Raw genomic sequence first — 19120 nt, 5'->3', positions numbered from 1 at the left:
AAAATCAGGCATTTATTCAGGAGTACAGAATTTGATAGAAATACAGGCTTAAGAAGTACAAGACCATAGTTTGAACACATTCAGCAAAGACTGCCTGCCTGACTGTATGGAAGCAAGTAGAAGCCAGATTTTAGAAGATAGATCTTTTTCCTCTTCACTGCTCTCCCTTCCTCTTCCTTCTCTTCTCCTCCCCACCCCTTCTTCGACCTCTTTTTCCTCTTCTTTGCACTCCTTCTCTTCTCCTGCTGCTGCTCCTTCATTCACATAGATGAAATGTGATTGTCTGTCAAAGTGAATTCTCCAAATACAGGTGAGATTCCTACACTTACTGTGATTGTTACTGAACAACTGGATCTCTGGCTGAGGAAATGTCTCAGTATGAGCTATCTTTGCTCCTATTGTTGGACCAAGGCTGATTCTCAGCTCTTAGGGCTCAACAGAAAATTTTTCATAATTGCTGTTTTGTGCTATGGCAACAAAGTGATTCTGGGACACACTATGATTCTTCAGTGGTGTTATCTCTCTCACTGGAACCTGGGCTCCTGGAGTCAGAGGCTGTGCCTTTCTCATCTCTTTGAGGTCATAATGTGGTAAATTATTTCTGCATAGTATGAACAGAGTAGATGTCAATCTACCCAAAACTACATAGAACTTAGACTTTATTCGAAGGAAAATTCTCATGAAGGCAATAGTGAACCAGTGTTTGGGGAAAGTATTCACTTCTGGTTTGTTGTTGTTGTTATTTTTGTTTTCATAATCTGTATCATTTGCTGAATTGAAATTAGAAGGCACTGGAACGAATTTGGTAACCTCTTCTATGTCAGTGAGTTCATGTAGGTTTTGAGTAGAAAGAGTAAAGTCTAAAAAGGTGACATTTTGCCAATGAAGTGGGAAAGCCACCCTATAATAATGGAGGGATGAACCCAGAATGAGCCATTCCGAAGCCTGCACAGACAGGTTTGCAAGGTCACAGTAAATCCTCTTGAGTGTGCTGAAAATCCTAAGGCTGAGGTTAATGAGCAGCTCAACTGGCATAACATAATCACTTTCTTTTGAATGCATGAATTCTTGGCTTTTCCTGTATAGAGTTGAAACAGAAAAGAAAAAAATGGAATAAAAGAAAAGTCTAAAATGGACAGAAACTCAAATTCTTTCACCTGGACGTGTTCAAAATGGAAGACTGAAAACAAATCAGACAACTGAAAAAAACAATCAGTTTGTATTCCTAAGTGTAATTATGTGGCAATGGTGCCACTTTCCTCACTCTCTCTGTCCTATGCTCTTCAATGCACCTCACCCGTGCTTTTGACTATGTCATTAAAGAACCTATGTCATTAAAGAACCTACTGAGACGGTAAATTACTAAGTGACCACTGCCTTTACACAATGATTCTTTTCCTACACAGAGGGTTAAAAGAAGTATTGCTTCTAGTAACTCTCACCTCTGCATCACATAAATGACTTGATTTACAACAAGATATATCACATATAGAGTTTTGTAACAGCCAGAGTGACGTGTGAAGTAGGGTGTCCTATGATAATATTTCTTCTAAAATGCACCAGTGGCTGTAAAATTCATGAATATCACCACCTGTAACAGACCTTCTGTATTTGAAGTAACCCACAAGATGATACATCATCTGAAATGGCAACCAACCATGTCTACGTGATAACTGAAGAGCTAACTGCCTGGAGGACTCTGGGCCAAACTGCTGCAGACACAGCGTCTGTCTCAGCTTGAGTGTCTGCAGCATTAACTGTGGTGATTTTCAACAGGAGTCAATTAAAATATATTTCAAGGAAAGAATGTATTTGGAGGAATAGGATGAGGAAGCAGAAGTCTTCCAGTAAAGCGTGAAATATGCTGACCTCTCGTAGCAACAGCCTTAATTAAGGCTATTCCCAGGCTCCAGGGAGCCCATGTCTTCTAATAGGCTTCAGGGCCACACTGAACGAGATGGCGTTACCAGCTGATAAAGTGAAGCAGAGGCCTCCTCTCAGGAAACCTATTTCTCCCCATGACTCCTCATGTGTCTTCACTTGGTTTTGACTATTTCTGAGATCTACATAGATGTGCCAGGTGCACATTTTGTTCAAGAAGTAGAGCAGGGGCTCAGTATACTGTCTCTGATCCTGAACAGCTCAGACAGTCAAGGCTTTGCTATAACCATGGAAGTCTAGGATGGGAGAAGGGCTGGTGTATACAGGCAGAGGTTCCTCTGAGGACCACAGCTACGGCTTCAAAGCTGATCCAGTCCATGTCAAATGACTAGAAAGGAAGGCCAGCACAAGCCGAACCTTTGCTTGGTTTCTGGATTAAGCAAGAAGTGTCAGACAGGATTACAACACGTGAGCAAACAGAAATAAAATCAATCTTCTTATCAAAGATTCTGACCACTCCAGATAAAGGAGATCCTGGAGGAAATTACAAAAAGAAAAGGGGCAAATACAAAATACCAGGCATTTTCTTCATAGCTTGGAATGATATGTGTGACCTGAATTGCTGGGACAATCTGCTTAATTACACAATGCCGAGAATGCATAAAGAGACTGCATACAAAGCAAAATTGTAGAATAAAACAACACCAGAAAAGCTGGGTAATTCTCAGTATAGTTCCCCAAATGGTTTGAAAGACCCTCTTTTGTCTAAAATAGACAATATAGTTTATCCCAGAACACAAACACTGAGCTGTCTGCATTGATTTGCAATTATTTCATACATGTCTAAAATTAAGTATGGTAACTACAAAATCATTAGTATGTCAGCTAAAGTGTGAATGGTTAAAATATTTCCCCCTGAACAAACATAGCCAAAAATAATGCCTTGCTTATAAATGGCTGCTTTGACTTGTTCAGAATTAATTTCTTCATTTAGCCAGAAAACTTTTTCTCGTATTAAATGGGACCTAGGGGACCAGCAGCATCTAGTATCTCAATACTTGCAGAAAAGAGCCAAGTCCATTCCTCATGATTCCACATCGTGTTTTTGTGCCGCTGAGAGACGTCGTCCATCCCCTCCCCCGAAAGCTGGAATCATGCATGTTAGTAAGTATTTCAGTTATGCGATTGACGTCAATGGAGTCATTAAATAGATTGCTGGCCCTCCCAGAGGCAAATCACTGCCAGGGACCTAGATACAGACACTTTTTTTTTTTTTCTCAAAGACAACCATTAGGTTTTGCTATGAGAGAAAACGAAAAGTTTACACTGTAGCCAACTTGTCTCCAAACAGTTTCTTTTTGTTCTTTGCATTTTAGTTCCGGCCTTTCTTTCTCTTTGGATACAGTAGACTCCAAAAGACAGCCAGATAGTTTTGCGTAATGTTTTGTGCACAAAAGTGTCTCCTGTAATTGAGATGGTAGAGGAAGACACTCCGCTTTGGAAAAGGAGTCCTCCTTTTGCTCTTTCACTCCGTTTAGCCCATCTTGATCTTAATTCAGTGGCATATATTGTCTAGGCAAATCACTATTGTCTGCTACTGAGCTTGTATTTGATGTATGGACCTTTAAATAAACAGTCCCCTCCACACACACACACACACACACACACACACTTTGCCCGTTTCTGCTGCCTCTGCAAGGTTCAAAGCTACAGCCCTCACCTATGAACCAGTCTTTCTGCAGCTGGCACCATGCTGTGGCACCAGGCTGTGGCACAGAGGCTCTGTAGCAAAGGGCAGAGGAGGCAGCTGGAAAGACAAACTGTTTCTCATGGCTGCCTCATCTGCCGCAGTGCACTCACAGGAGGCGATCCACGTGCCTGTGTCCTCCCAAACCCCAGCTGCTGCCTGCCTCAAGCCTGGTCATGCGGCTTCCAGGCCTGTCAAGAGAAAAGCCTTCAGGACACTGCTGCTTCTTCCTGGGAATGCCTGAAGGCTCTGTTTACCTGAGCCGGAGTTGGAACAACTGCCAAAGACTCACCCCACACCTGGACTCTTGTACGGTAGAGGCTGAGAGCCAGAACACCACCTTCACCATCTATCTCTTCAGATCTGCCATGCAGGCTGCAGAATCCATTTCTAACTTCAAACCTTGTCCCTCCACTCCAAGGTCTGTCCCCTTCCTTTATTTATTACTAGGGGTGTATAGACATACCAAACACTTGAAACTTTTGGTAACCCCACTTGATTCATCTGGAGACCCAGATTCCATGCCCTTACTGTCCTATCCCTTTTTCCTGTAGTTTGTCACCATCATCCATTTATCTTTCATCACCCAGGACAGCCAGCTTCTTCAGTCATTTCTCTAGTCTTCCCTTCTCTCCTGCAGTAAATGACTTTGTTGTCTGCGCCCAAGACATTGTGGTGACTTTCCAAAGTGATTTGGCTTGTCCAGAGTCTTTGCTCATTTGAACCCAGCCTTCTTTCTGGTTCTACAATGCTTCTTCTAAACCCAGTTACAGGTTGTTTGTTGTTATTTTGTCTTGTTTTGGGGTGGTGGTGCGGTGTGTGTGTGTGTGTGTGTGTGTGTGTGTGTGTGTGTGCATGTGTGTATGTATGTGTATGTGTATGTGTATGTGTGCGTGTGCATGTGTGTATATATGTGTATATGTGCGTGCGGTGCGTGCGTGCGTTGCGTGCGTGCGTGCGCGTGTGTGTGTGTGTGTGTGTGTGTGTGTGTGTGTGTGTGTTCTTCGGCTGTTTCCTGATTTGGGTCTCCTTGGTCTTTATGATCCAGCCTTCTTACCAGACATGTCACCAACCTCATAATTCTGCTCCTAACTCCTCTGTCCTAGCCTTACTCATTGTCCCCCCACCACCTTGCTTGGTTGTGTAAGCAATGCAGCCTCCTGCCTCCTGCCTCTCCACACTGACTCTTCTCCCATGACTGAGTGTGTTTTCTGCTTCTTGGATTCTGGAGTGGTGATCCCAATAAACATGCAGTTTTGATCTAAGGCCTCGAATATAGTATGTGTTTAGAAAGCAACACATCATTTATCCATTGCCATCTGGAACATGCATTTTTGTCCTTTAAGATTCTAAGTGTCTGTCATCTTGAGAATGTGCCCCTTTCCAGTCCTATTCAATTATTGTCTCAAAAACTCTTAATTGGTATCTCAAAATCATGCTTGAAATATCTCGTTTTATCTCCTACTAAACCATGAGCATCACAAATTCATATACAAACCCCCTTGTTTTATGCTCCTAAGAATGTAAAATATAACTTATTAGTGTCTATGGAATGAAAAATACCAGTGAATGATTGCCCAAGCTCAAATCCAAAATATTGGAGGAGCTGCTTCCTCGGCTTTGTTCAGGCTTGCCTAACTCTCTGCTGGCTCTCGGGACATGTGCACAGTGCTGACATCCCTGGCTAACCTAGATTGCATGTGATGTTCAAGGCACATGAAGTGAACTCTGTTCTATCACTTCGGGGAGAAGTAACAAAGTTAAAAGAAATAGAAAGAAACAAAGTGAGTAAATACATGGAGCTTATCATATTAAACCATAACATTCTCTCAGTACCCACCACAGTGCCTGGCACAAAATGCATACTTAAAAACATATTGAGTTGAATTGAGTTAGGAATCTGGATCAGTCTTTCAGACAAAATATTCTCAAATATTTGTTTTCTTATCTGGAAAATGGGCACTTTAATTTTCTATCTCCTACGATTGCTGTTAGAGTAAATAAGAAAGGCTGTGTGGACTGGTGATGAGTTAGTGAGCTAGAATACCCATTCCAAATTCTACCTCTACCACCGTGTGACCTTGTGACAAGTTACTTAATCTCATTGCATTCAGTCGTCTCACCTTTGAATTAAAATACAAAGTGTACAAGCCCTGTTCACTACTTACAAGGGTTAAATGACTGGACACGGGCAAAACAATGAGAAAATGCCAAAATTACAATTGGCCTTCTATAGCAAGCATCATGGGACCTTAGCATGTCTCACGTGGCACCTAGCTCATAGCCGATGGTCTGTGTGTGAGAGCTAAGAACCCAGGACTTGTGGTATCAGTAAGGAACCTGAACAGAAAGCAACCTTGAAAAGTGTTCGTTGACTTCCCACCCACACTAATATAGTAACCCTCTCCCCTTTATCTGCAGTTTCCCTTTTGAAGGTTTCAGTTATCCTTGGTCAACCTGGTACAAAAGGAATAAACAGAAAATTCCATGGAGGGGGAGTTTGTAAGTTTTCAGTACTTCCGAATATCATGATGAAATTGTGTGCAATCCTGATCCATCCTGCCCGGAATGAGTCATCAGTTCACTCAGCAGATCCATGCTGTATAATCTACCTGCCCGTTAGTTCCTCAGTTACCCTCTGGGTTGTGAGATTGGATATGGTGCTATCTATCACAGTGTCTGTCTTCAAGTAATCCCAACTTCACTTACTACAGTAACCGTTCTATTGTTCACTGCTGCTGATCTCTGACTGTGCCTAACTTATAAACGAAACTTCATCACAGGTATATGTGCATAAGAACATACAGCACATGCAGGGTTCATTCGGCACTACCTGTAGTTTTTGGCATATCCAGGGGTCTTGAAATATGTCTCCTGAAAATAATGGGGAATGACCCACTATCATACACTGTATGACCCGAAGGAAAGCTTTCTTAGTTTAAAACACTTTCCTCCTCACTCCATAAAAAATAATCTGGTGATGTAGAAATAGATTTCAAGTGAAGACAGGGTTCTCTAAGACATATTAGAAAGATGAGGGAGGAGGGAGAATGAGCTAGTACGGAAACACGGTGGGATACTGAGTCTGGCTATGACCCTTAAAAGCAAACTGCCAAGAGTACAATGGTTCTGGACTCTGATGAGCCAAACTTTAGTTATCTTAGTGTTCTCTTGCCTCAACCCACAAGGATGTCACTTTGTGAGATAGCCTGAGTATAGTCGAACAGCTCACTGCAGCTGTGTTTAAATCCAGCCTTCAGGGTTGATACACACCTTTCCAGGCACAGGTTTTTCCAGCCTAGGCAGCTGAAAAGAAGTCGAAGTTGAAGCCAGCTCAGAGCTGCCCTTTGTAGACAAGAATAATCCCACTGGCACAGCACAGCGTGGAGGAGGGGGAGTGGCTTCTTCTAGGAAGACAGCAAGCCCCTTCACTTACTGCTGGGGACAAGGAAAGCACCCTCAGGCACACCCTACCTCCCATCCCATCTTGTCTCCTCTCCCCAGGGGCAAGTGGAACTCAGCCTGCAGAAGGATGAAAATGGAAAAATTGCTAGAAGTGAGGGAAGGAAGAGATCTTCTAAGTGTCCCTTTCTGCTCCCACACCCTAGAGACAGCATGCGTCTTGGGACGGAATGAGTTCTGCCTTGCTGCTGATCACTGCACACTGTTTCTAGAGCTGTTCTGAGAAGCCAGGAGCATTTCAGGGAAGTGTCTCACTGGAGAGAAGAGAAACAAAGCAGGGACTGTCCCCCAGAAATAGAGAACAGGCACCAGAGCCCACTGTATCTGAGTTTATTGTCTTGACTTCCTCCAGGTCAGAGCTGTTGACAAGGACCAAGAGTGACAGAGTGCTGTGTACATTTCCTAGTCCCCTCCTTCACTGTATCTATGAAGTGACTCATTTAACCAGCCGAGGCAGCCACAGCAGTCTCTGAACCCTCAATTATACTCTGCTCTTCACATTGCCAGGGGCTGGAGTCGAGCTAACATGAGAAATTCCGAAGCCCCACATGCCTGCCTCGGCCAGCAAGAGAGGAAAGGAGTTAGTAACGGTTATTCCTAGGTGCAGGCACTATGGTGTATCCTCTGGATCTATTATCTACCACCTATTGTTTTTTTCAGGTATTGTTACTCACAGATGGAGAGGAGAGCTTGTGCGAGAGCCTGGGCCTATCCAAGATAGCAGGTTAACAAATGTTAAGTCAGAACTGAAATCTAGATCTCTGTGTCTGGGAAGCCCATGATCCCTGCACTCATACACGAATCCTCACACATTTATACATAATTAAAACATAGTAAAAATAACATCTGTGTTGAAAGGGTGGGGGCTGGCTCAGCAGTGGGAAGCAGCTACTCCTCTTGCAAAGGACCTGTACTCCCAGCTCCAAACGCTCCAAAGTCCTCCCTTGCAGTCCGCAGCACCTGAATTGACATGTACATACCCACAGATAGTCAAGCACATATACACATTGATTTTAGAATGATGAAAACAAAATATTATTTTCAAAGAAAGCCTGTGTTCTTTCCTCTTGAGCCTGGCCACATTGTCCCCGCCTACAGACCCTGCAGTAGACCCTGCCCCGTTGTTTACAGTCCAGCACACACTTCCTGAATACATGCACCACTGCACATTTGATAACTGTAATGAAGAAAGGTACATGATGCTATGACTTTGCTCCAATTTTTTTTCACATGTAAAAGTAGGAACCGTGCTAAAATCTACTAGAGCTGTGGTAACATTGAAATGAGTTTTTATATGTAAGTCATTTATAACTCCACCTGACACCTAGTATTATTTAACACTTTCTCTAATTGTCGTCTGTTACTATGGAGACTGAAGTAGTTTGAGACTTAAGGAAGATTGTTGCCAGTAAGTGTCCTTGAACTTGAGCCCTGAAGACCAAAAAGAAACTAATTGGATGATCACTGGGAGAAAAACCAATACCTCAGAGGTACTTCACCCATAGATGCCTGATTGCTAGAGGCCCAGTGAGGAGCAAGGCATGGAGCTTTCTGGTCATGGAAAATATCTGAAATTTATTGTCAATTTCCTTGGGAACCATGAGTATTTGAGAATGCGACTGGTAGGAGATAATTTGAATTTTAAATATAAAACTTCAATCTGAGCCCCAAGGTAGAATGATTGGCAGGGCCTGTGTGTTCCTGAGAACTGAGTCTCCTCCATCATAATAGCCCAGCCCCTCCCACCCTCCTTGGGATTAAGAAGGCAAGATCTGGAACTAGCCTTCCTGTGCTTCTCTCTCTCTCTCTCTCTCTCTCTCTCTCTCTCTCTCTCTCTCTCTCTGTCTCTCTCTCTCTCTCTCTCTCTCTCTGTGTGTGTGTGTGTGTGTGTGTGTGTGTCCCTCCCTCCCTTCCTTCTTTCTTTCATTTCTCTGTGATTACAGAAGAATGATTCAATGTGTCAATGTGTCTTGGTCTTTGGATGATGGATCATCATAAGACCAGAATTAGTCATTGTATGTAAAGAGTTTAGTGTAGTACCTGGCACACCAAAGGCACTAAATAGATGCTAAACTAGTGGGTTTTTTTTTTTTTTTTATTTTAAAGCGTTTATCACACTTATTTCATTTCAAAACACTTATCACACTTCATTTCAAACCACTTATCGCCTTTGTTTGTGCACATGTGTGTGTGGCCATGTACACACTCATTCATGAAATTGAGATAAGTAGCAGAAGATCTCTCCTTTTGTCTTGTGGAAACCTGGAATTGAATTCAGATTTGTCAGCCTTGGCAGCAAACACCTTTACCAGGTGAACCATCTAGCCAGCCCCAAAGAGGGTTTCTGATAAGGAAGAGTTTTCTGACAGTGACAAGAGAACCTGCAGGACTTGGCAACTGTCCAGCTGTTAGGACTTTATGGAACTTGAAACAATGTCCATGGGATAATATTGGTTTCAAAGCCTTGTGGTGACAGTCCAGTCTGCTATCTACATGAACAGAAACTGACAACATGAAAGAGCCTTTCCACTCTCTTTGACTGTGTAGCTATTTCTCAGGAGCTCAAGACAAGCTCAAACCTCTGAGTTCCCTATTCTCTGTCTCAAGAAGCGCAGGGCCTCGGAAGACCTGACCATCCCAGGAGACTGTAACACAGCTAAGTAAACACCGGAAGGAAGCGTGTGGCTCCACACCGGAAGAGACTCTTCACACATTTGTAAGTGCCAGTCTTCTAGGTATTTGGTGACTGGCTGTCAAGCATGTCTTCACTTCTTCATGCAGCTTCCCAGGGTAGTTGCTTGACAGACAGCAACTTCTCCACGTCTGCTTGCGGCAGCTGGTGCTGTGGGTATGTGCACAGACGTGCCTAAAACTGGCTTGTTCCTTTTTTGTTCCAGGAGAAATTAAGGATTCTACAGAAGAATTTCGTCAGCAGAGTATGTCTCTACTCCCAGTGATCACACATTCCCATTTGCCTTCCCTCTCTCATAGAAAAATTCAGTTGTCTTCTCTCAAGGCCCTCCACTCCTACAACCCCCCACCCACACACCTCGTGGCCCTCTGTCTTCCCAGCTACCTTCCTTATAGTCCTTTTAAAGCAAGCAGTTCAAATTGCTGTCCCTGGAAAGCCTTCTCCCTCTGCCTGCTGTGGGTGGCTGCTCAGTTCATTTGTCTCACATGGGACCAGGCCTGCCCACTCTCCTCCCATCACCCATTTGTTTAGTTCTCTACGTATTCCTTAAACAATATCTTCTAGGAAGGAGGAGGTGATGTTCTCATAAATAAGACTCAGACCCTGACCTTGAGTTTACACAAGAACTGCATAAAGAGGGCCTTTTAAAAAATTCCCATTTCCCAATTTAGATGTCATCCTCATGAATAAAATAGCTGTACAGCCTTTAGCTGCAGCTTCCTGGTTAAGGAACAGGTACCATGCAGCCGAGCCAGGTTGACACCTCAAGCTAGTTGTATCGCAGGCACCCAGGAACCAGCCACTAAAGTATAAAACCTATCTAAAGAGAAGTCAGTCTAGAAGGATGCTTCACTTGCTACAAGTTAGATATTTGAAGTCAAGGAAAATGAAAGTCTCCATGTGCCTGACATCTTGCTTCAATCTCAGCTCCTGGCATTGTTCTAGACATCAGAGAGAGATGTGCAAGTCTGGAAGTCAGAGCTTTGTATTTGCACACCTGGACAATATGTGTATTAGCCATGGTGTCAAGAAAGCCTTGCTCTTCTCACCTTCCACTCTACTTGGGTAGCCTATCGTGACACCCCCGGGCTTCAGTTTTACGAAAACCCACTTCCCGAACCTCAGAACCAATTACTGAAAACTCAGTTGAGATTGGTTATCTTTAAAAAGTACATTTGGCCAGAAAAGTCTTGAGAGAGGGTAGAGGGGCTGAAGGGTCCTATTTATGCACAGTGCTTAGTTTAGCAGGATAGGGTTTGAGGATGAAAAGTATATACCCTCTCTCAGAATTTGGAAATTTGAATTCCAACCTGGCTTACAAAGGTATACTTCAGATTTCTTCCTTTTCAGATCTGAACAAACATTTTTTAGCAGCATGTGTCCTCTGAGTCTTCTGTTCCTGTCACTCAGAATGCCCAAAGCCCCTTGCAGAACACACTACCATCAGGCATCTCTCCCAATCTCATTCCAGACTTGTGTTCACCATAGTTCCCAGGCTGAGATCTCAGAGGTGCACACCACATCACAGGCCAGTGTGTGCCTTTTGGACAAGTGCTGGGAAGAATGGCCTGTAGTGTTCACAGCAGACAGTACAGACTGTCAGACACCTGGACACCACCTTCCTCCCTCTTTACCTCACCTCACTCCTAATCTTTTATTTTTAAGACAGGGTCTGGCTACGTAGCCCAGGCTATTCCAGAACTCATAATCCTTCCATTTTAGCAGTACTAGGATTATAGACATAAGCCCCCATCCCCACCCCACCTCCAGTTGTTTGTTGATGAAGGGCTGCCTCATCGAGTTACTGAGCAAGCACAACTGTGGGAGCTTTCTGTGGCTTAATGAGTCAGCAGCTCACCATGTTCTTTGCCCCTAGGTCTTGCCTTTTCCTCAGGTCTTGAGTGACTTGTTTTGCTCTAGTTCTGAGAACTTTTACCACCACCTCCTCTTCCTCTGCAGCAACAGCACTTCTTCCATCCACTTTGCAAATGTGTTGGTGGATGGCTTATTGCTCTGCTCCTCAGATTTCTGGGTAGCCTCTTTCATGCAGAAGGAAGAACTCCTGTGTTTTGGTTATGTATGAGAACTCTGGCTTGATAAATCCATTTAAATTCTATTCTGCTCTCAGTGTGTGTTCTTTCTTTCCCAAGATTTGGCTTGAGACACAAGGTACGGGCAAAGATGTGTTAGCATGGTGGCATGGCATGTACTAAATATGGTATTTGTTACTAGGAATTATATCTTGTTAACCTCAACAATCACAAGGTCAGTATGTAATCCCATTTGATAACCAATAAAACTGTGCTTCAGCAAAGATGAATACCGAAGACACATTCAGTTAGTAGGTGACATAGCTAGGACCTAACTTCTAGCTTTTTGCTCCAACCCCTACATACTTGGCACTCATCTCCTCTTAGTGAGAGGTGATGTGCCCACTGGCTCCTGTCATAAAGGTGTAAGCTTCCTTATGAGCAAGTTTCCATCTGTTGTTCAATCCTGGCTTTCTTGAATAGCACTCATCAGCACCTGAACTACACTGAATCTGCTTTTGCATTCAGGTTCTAGAAATAGAGAAAATTTGGAGGCACTATCTTTTGTGCTGTTCTCTCATTTTAGAGGAATTACTGAGCCTATGGGGATGACTGTACCTCTCTCTCTCCTAGGTAAATCCCTTCATTGAAGACAGGGGATTCCAGGAAGGCTATTCCAGCAGGAAAAGAGGTGGGGCAGAGTTTTTAGGACCCAGCAGGGTGCAGCTCACTGCTTACGAGGTACCCTTGACATCTGACATCAGAGAGAGAGACTTAGATTTCAGATCTGCACTGAAACCAGGGTGTGCCTTTCAGGGACACAGGGAGGCAACCATCCAATTCGAGACAGGCCCTGGAAAGTCCCATTTTGAATAATTTGTTCTGTCAACTTCCCTACGTCAGATGAAACTGTGTGGCTTAAATGAAAGAGCACTGGGCTGGAATTCTGGAAATTGACATTTTTGTTGCTGATACCAACCACATGTATAACTCAGGTAAATTCTTTAACCCTCCCAAATCTTTAGTCATTTTTATTTGGCACTATTTTGAATCTTTGACTCTAAAATCAAATTTTACAGAGTCTTCACACTGTTAAAATGGCCCTGACCCAGAAACAGTAGTGTGTGGGTGTCCAGATGGGTAATTCTTTGTCAGACAAGAACAGCTCATGGGTTAGTAACTGGGGCTTTCAGAGTTCAAGCCCAAGATGTATTCTCTGCCCCCAAACTTTGGTCCTCTTCCACACTCTCCCATCATAACATTAAGTCACACCAATTTCCCATAACATGTTTGATCTTTAGTATTTTCCCAATCCCAAGTGCAGCCAACTCAATTAAATAGTAGACATACATTGTGTACACATGTGCTGGGCAAGCAACAGGGGAAAGTCTGCATTCCCCTTAAGCTTGAGATGCTGGAACCAGATAGCCTCAGCTTAGATTCCAGGTCTACTTTTCAGGAGCATTACTTCTCATGCCTTCCCCACACCTCAGTCTCTGAATCTTCATTTCCTTCTCTCTTAAACCCTTCACCTCTGAATTATTACAGGAGTGAATGGGTTACTTCATGCAGAACCATTTAAATAGTGTCAGTCATAGAATTATGACTGAGTCATCTTAATATTGTGACTATGTGTGCTTATCAGCCCCCATGTGCCTTGGGTCTTGGGAGGTTTAAACTGAACCTTGATGATTAGCACTTAGTGATTATTAAAAAACTATTCCTCTGCCCGTTTCTCCCGCTCTTCCTCTTGTTCCTTCTCCTTTTCTTCTTGGCTCTTGTGTGAAAAAAGGTAAAGAATGGGAAGGGAAGGGAGCCACATGTAAGTTTACTAATCAACAGACAGATCTTAAAGCGGAGCCCTCAGGACTTGAATAGAAAGAGGAGAAAGTTTCCTACTTTTTGCAAAGTGTTTCAGATTTAACTCCATACATTTACTGGACATGGTGTTGTGTGAAATAAGGATATTTTCATGAAAGCAACCCTGCTGAATACACTCCCTCCCCTCTCCCTTCTTGCCATTCCCCTCCATTACTCCCCTTTGCTCCTCTAGACAAGTTTACTTCTACTTTCAAGCCATATGTACATACATGATTTACATGATACAGACATAATCCGGATCCATGTGTGAGGGGGAAAATATGATGTTCATCTTTCTGAGACAGGCTTAGTTCACTTAATCTGATTTTCTCCAGGTTCATCCATTTTTTTCTACAAATGATGTAATTTCATTGTTTTCCATTCAGAGAAATTCCATTGTGCATATATATACCTCGATTCCCTCATCACTCCTCTATGCCGAACACCTAGAGTGGCTAGGTGTGTGGCTCCAAACCACAGCTGTAGTGAGTGGCGCTGTTGCAAACATTGATATGCATGTGTCTCTGTGATGTGTTGCATGGAGTCCTTTGGATAAATATCCATGAGTAGTATGGCTAGGTCATAAGGCCTATCTACTTTTATAATTTTGAAGACCGTCTATACTTATTTCATTAGTGCTTGGACTAGCTTACTCTTCCATCTTCAGTGTATAAGGGTTCCCTTCTGCTGGCATCCTCATAGGCATTTGTTATTATTTGTATTCTTTATGTCTGTCTTTCTAACTAAGGTGAGATGGAATCTCAATGTCATCTTGATTTGCCATCTCACTAATGGTTACTGAGGCTGAAAACACACACACACACACACACACACACACACACACACACACAATTTAAAGGTCATTTGTGTTTCACTTTTTAAGAATTGTCTATTTCACTAGCTGATCATCATTGGTCCAGTTGATTGATTTATTGTTTGGTTATTTGAGTTCTTTGTATATGCAAGATAGTAAGCCTCCATCAGATGTACAGTTAGCGAAGATTTTTCTCCCATCCTGTAGGCTGTATTTTTACCCAGTTAACTATTTCCTTTGCTATACAGAAGCATTTTAATTTCACAAGGTGCCATTTGTCATTTGTTGGCTTTATTTCCTGAGTGACTAGAATCCTGTTCAGAAAGTCCTTAGTTATCTTGAAGTATTTTCTCTACTTTTTCCTCTGACAATTTCAGATCTTACATTAATGTCCTTGATTCACTTAGAGTTGACTTTGAGCAGTGTAAGAGATAGGAATCTAGGCTTACTCTTCTACATGTGAGTACCCAATTTTGTCCAAACCATTCATTGAAGATGCTGTCTTCTCTTCAGTGTATATTTTCAGCCTTTTTTTCAAAACTCATGTGAATGTAATTATGTGGGTTTACAACCAAATCTATTCAATTCCATTATCTAGATGTCTGTTCTTGTGCCAGCACCATGCTGTTTTTGTTATTATGGCTCTGTAGGAGAACTTAAATTCAGAAATGGTGATACTTTTCCAATTATTCATTTTGCTAAGGATATTCTAGGTCTTTTATGCTTCCATGTTAATGTTAAGATTGCATTTTCTATATAATTGTATTTTTGCATGTGAAGAATCCTGTTGGGATTTTAATGAACATTGCTTTGGATTTATATATTTCTTTTGGTAGGATGATTATTTCCACAATATTAATTCTTCCAATCCATGAACATGGGAAGTCTTTCTTTCCTGTAGTGTCTCCTTCAGTTTTCTTTTTCAGTATTTTAAACTTTCATGTTAGAGTCAAGTCACATTCTTGGTTAGGTTTATTACAGGGGTAGGTGTGGGTGGTTTGTTGCATGGTTGGTTGGTTTAGGAAATTGTGAATGGGTCTGTTTTCCAGAATTCTTTCTTAATGTATTGATTGTTGCTATACAGAAAGGTTACTGATTTTTGTATGTTAATTTTGTATCCTGCTGTTTTCTGGTTGATCAGAACCAAGTATTTCCTAGTGAAGTACTTAGCATTTTGCATAGAATCTTATTATCACATGAGGTTATTTGATCTGTTCATTTCCTATTTATATCTCTTCTATTTGAGAACAGTAGAGGCTTTCATGAGGGTGCTTAAGCCTCTTTTAGAACTCCGAGGTCAAACAAGAGAGTATCACCTAGCTTTGATGTTTCTGTGTCTTACTGAAACGTGAATCAAGCATTGTGTTGCTAAATGCAGGTACAGGATAAGTAAGGCATATTTCTTCCATGGAGGAGCTCCCAATCTAGTGGAGCACACACACATTGGTATATAATGAAATGTGATAAGAATTTGCCATAAACATGAGTAAAGTTCCATGGAAACACAAATGTGGCCAGAAGTTCTGTCCTCATCTAGAATGAATAATAGTCTATACTAGGTTGTTCTAAAGAAGTTGCAAATAGAGCTTTATTGAATTTTAAAAATTAGTACTTCTATTCCTGGGTCATATATTTCTATAGTTGAATTTTTCAGTCATTCCAACCCAAGCCAGCATATTCACTGACCATCTATCATGAGCAACAGGGTTAGGAAAACACAGACAGGTTTTTTACCAGGGCTGTTGGGAGAAGAAACATAGAGGAGATATTCCCTGAATTCTACCATGAGGAACAGGTATGACTGCACAAAGCAGAACTTTAAAAAGAAGATCATGCTGAAATGCACGAACATACAGAAGCCACAGAGTGAGGCTTGTTGTTGGACTTGAAAGCATCTGTGGAGGAAAGAGAAAGTCAGGAAGATGGGCATGGTAGAAGTTAGGGCAGTAAGGATAGGTAAAAAAAAAAATACCAGAGGGCTTTATACACCTAGTAGAGAAATTGGGGTTTTCCTTTGTATGCAGTGAGCCACTTACATTTGTATAGGAGGCAACTGTGCCATTGGAACTGTGTTTTCTCAGGGTAAATACAATGTTGACTACTATGACTAGAAACAGAAACAGATGGAATCAGAAGACATGGCAAAGTTGGATCCCAGTTCTTCAATCAATTACCAGTGTGGTCTTGGGCAAGTCCCTAACAATCTCTGAGCTTTATCCTTCTCATTTACTACAAGCAGGATGAGACCTCCTAAAAGCAACAGCAGCAGGGAGCACTATGAGTTTTAATTGTTGCCCTTGTGTATCACTGTGTAAAGCTACTATTGCATGATGCTTAAGCCTCAAAACAACACTAGACATCCTTAAAATCTTAACATTCAGACCTGGGATATAGCATGGTTGATGGAATGGTTTCCTATCATACATGTAGCACCTGGCTTCAGTCCCTAGAACTGCATGGTGGCACATGCCTGCAATTGTGACACTCAAGGGGTGGACACACACACACACACACACACACACAGAGAGAGAGAGAGAGAGAGAGAGAGAGAGAGAGAGAGACCACTTGTGCATTGTGCATCCATACATACTTTTAGGTCACAGGGCTCACCAATTCTAATCCCAAAGAGCCATATGAGCGAACTTAAGATGTTTGCCTACACAAAGGTGTTATAATAAAAATATGCCACATCCTTTATCAGTAAGAAACAGCCTAGAAATATGTGCTATAAAAAATATGGAGGATTCTAAAACATGTGATGGTCAGGAAAGAAGGCCAGCTATGGGATGTGTGTATTGTATGGCTCTCCTTATTTGAAATATTCTGAAAAGTTAAAGCTATGAAGGAAGACAAATTACTCCTTACCCAGGTCTCAAGTAGAGTATAATAAACATTTATTAAATACCATGAACATATATGAGAGGTAATATTAGGCTAAGAGTTAATCAACATAGTAAAACCGCTTTAAAAGAAACATTGAATTATATACCTGGAAAGGTGACATTACTGATACATAAAATCTGCCTCAACATTATTGTTAAAAACACCAAAAGTAGATCTGGGAAGTAAGCATTATTTGGATTCCCACTTTATAGATGAGGATATTGACTTCCCAAGTATTTCCACTGAAAAGAAATAGAGACAGGATCCAAACTCCTCCTGCATATTCCTGAGCCCATGCTTCTGGTCATTGTTCATAGTGCATTCTTTCTATGAGACAGTAGGGTTATGAAAATTAATTTAAGCATACGGTGTATATTTATCTTATGTGAGATAGAAGGAAAGTGTGTGGTCGGCTACAAAAAGCTCATAGACCATTCAGAATTGGGCAGCAGTTGGCTAGATGGAGTGGAAAGACATGACAAGAACTGAAGTCAAGGCCTGTGCAGGGGCCTGGACAAGAAGTTTTGCCAGATGAGGAGAGAGATGAGAAGAAGTAGAAGATAAAGGCAGCAGGGGCTTTTCAGCTCTCCAAAAAAAAAAAAAAGCCCAGGGTTCTGTTAACGGAAGACAGAGAGCTGGAGTCTTTGCCTTCAACAAACAGCTGACACTCTTTCCCATCATAAACTTTGTGATCCAGGATGTAAAACCAATTCCAACAAACCAGCCCTGCCAGCAGGTTAAATAAATAAATCTTAAATAAATAAAGGTGGTTTGTCTTCCTTCAGCCAGGAGTCTCTGCAGAAGACACCACGTGCTTCTGGTAACTGAAGTCTATTAGTCAATGTTTCTTCTTGTGTAAATACGGGGGAAGGGCCTATTTGGGGTCATGAGCTGAAGTTATAAGAAATTATAACTTTCTGTATTTTTTTTATATTTTCCCATCATGGTTTATGTTGAGATTAATGTTATGAATCACAGGTAAGGGAGCACAGCTAGCATTTCATCCTTAATTATGAAATGCAGTTCAAACTCTGAAGGAAGAAACATAGCCTGTGGCCTTGGCAGATACCAGCCCAGGTGAGTTAATGGGGTTTTCCTGTATTACCTCCTATGACTGACTGATATATTGTGGCCCTGATGTGCCTGCCACATTGTGAGACTTTATTATTAATAAATGCACATTTCTCAAAACAAATATACAGCCTGGCAAACAGGGTGTTAGCCCTGTGTACGACTGCATTTGTTTTCATCATTTCCCACACCAAGAAATTGGTGCTTCCCACTGCATTGGTGGAAAAAAATAATAAGGATTTGCAGCTTGCCTGTTTTAGCAACATAAACATGAGACAATCTGAGGTCACACTCAGGACTCCTTGTTCTAGAAATTTTTGTAACAAATGTATGAGGCTGTGAGTTCTTTAGGGAGGGCAATATTGAATCTGGAAATATATGGGACTTAGCCCACCTGGCAAAGACAATTTCATATACTCTCTGATTTTGATGGCATTTAGTCTTTGAGTCACTGTCCCCAAAGAGGCAGGAAAAGCTATTGTGTGACTGCTATGGTAACTAAATGTTCAAGCTTCAAGTAGCTTACAGAAATCCCCCACATAGCCAAAGTAATACTGCCTGCTTTGTTAGGTGCTGTTAAGAACTCAGCCAGTCACAGTCATTCAAAGGCCCCTTCTTGAATGCTGACAGTGTGTGACAGGATCCTGAGGACTGTGAGCCATACCAAATTAGTCTCAGTT

The 19120-nt window shown here is 42.0% G+C and overlaps 1 protein-coding gene across 6 annotated transcripts in view; it reads left to right on the top strand.

Moving 5' to 3' along the window:
- Pde4b (phosphodiesterase 4B) overlaps positions 1-19120 on the top strand; it is a 337171-nt gene that overhangs the window by 236770 nt on the left and 81281 nt on the right. Inside the window, exon 1 of one of the 6 annotated variants that reach the window (XM_035439772.1) lies at positions 9788-9806. The exons of the other annotated variants lie outside the window; for them this stretch is intronic. The gene's annotated coding sequence lies outside the window, so the exon portion shown is untranslated. Of the gene's footprint in view, positions 1-9787; positions 9807-19120 lie in introns of those variants that run through there. 6 annotated transcript variants of the gene reach the window in all.

The sequence above is a fragment of the Cricetulus griseus genome, chromosome 2 (genome assembly GCF_003668045.3).
Source record: "Cricetulus griseus strain 17A/GY chromosome 2, alternate assembly CriGri-PICRH-1.0, whole genome shotgun sequence".
NCBI classification, from domain to species: domain Eukaryota; kingdom Metazoa; phylum Chordata; class Mammalia; order Rodentia; family Cricetidae; genus Cricetulus; species Cricetulus griseus.
The sequence above is the reverse complement of the archived record's forward strand: the minus strand, read 5'-3'. Positions and strand labels throughout refer to the sequence as shown.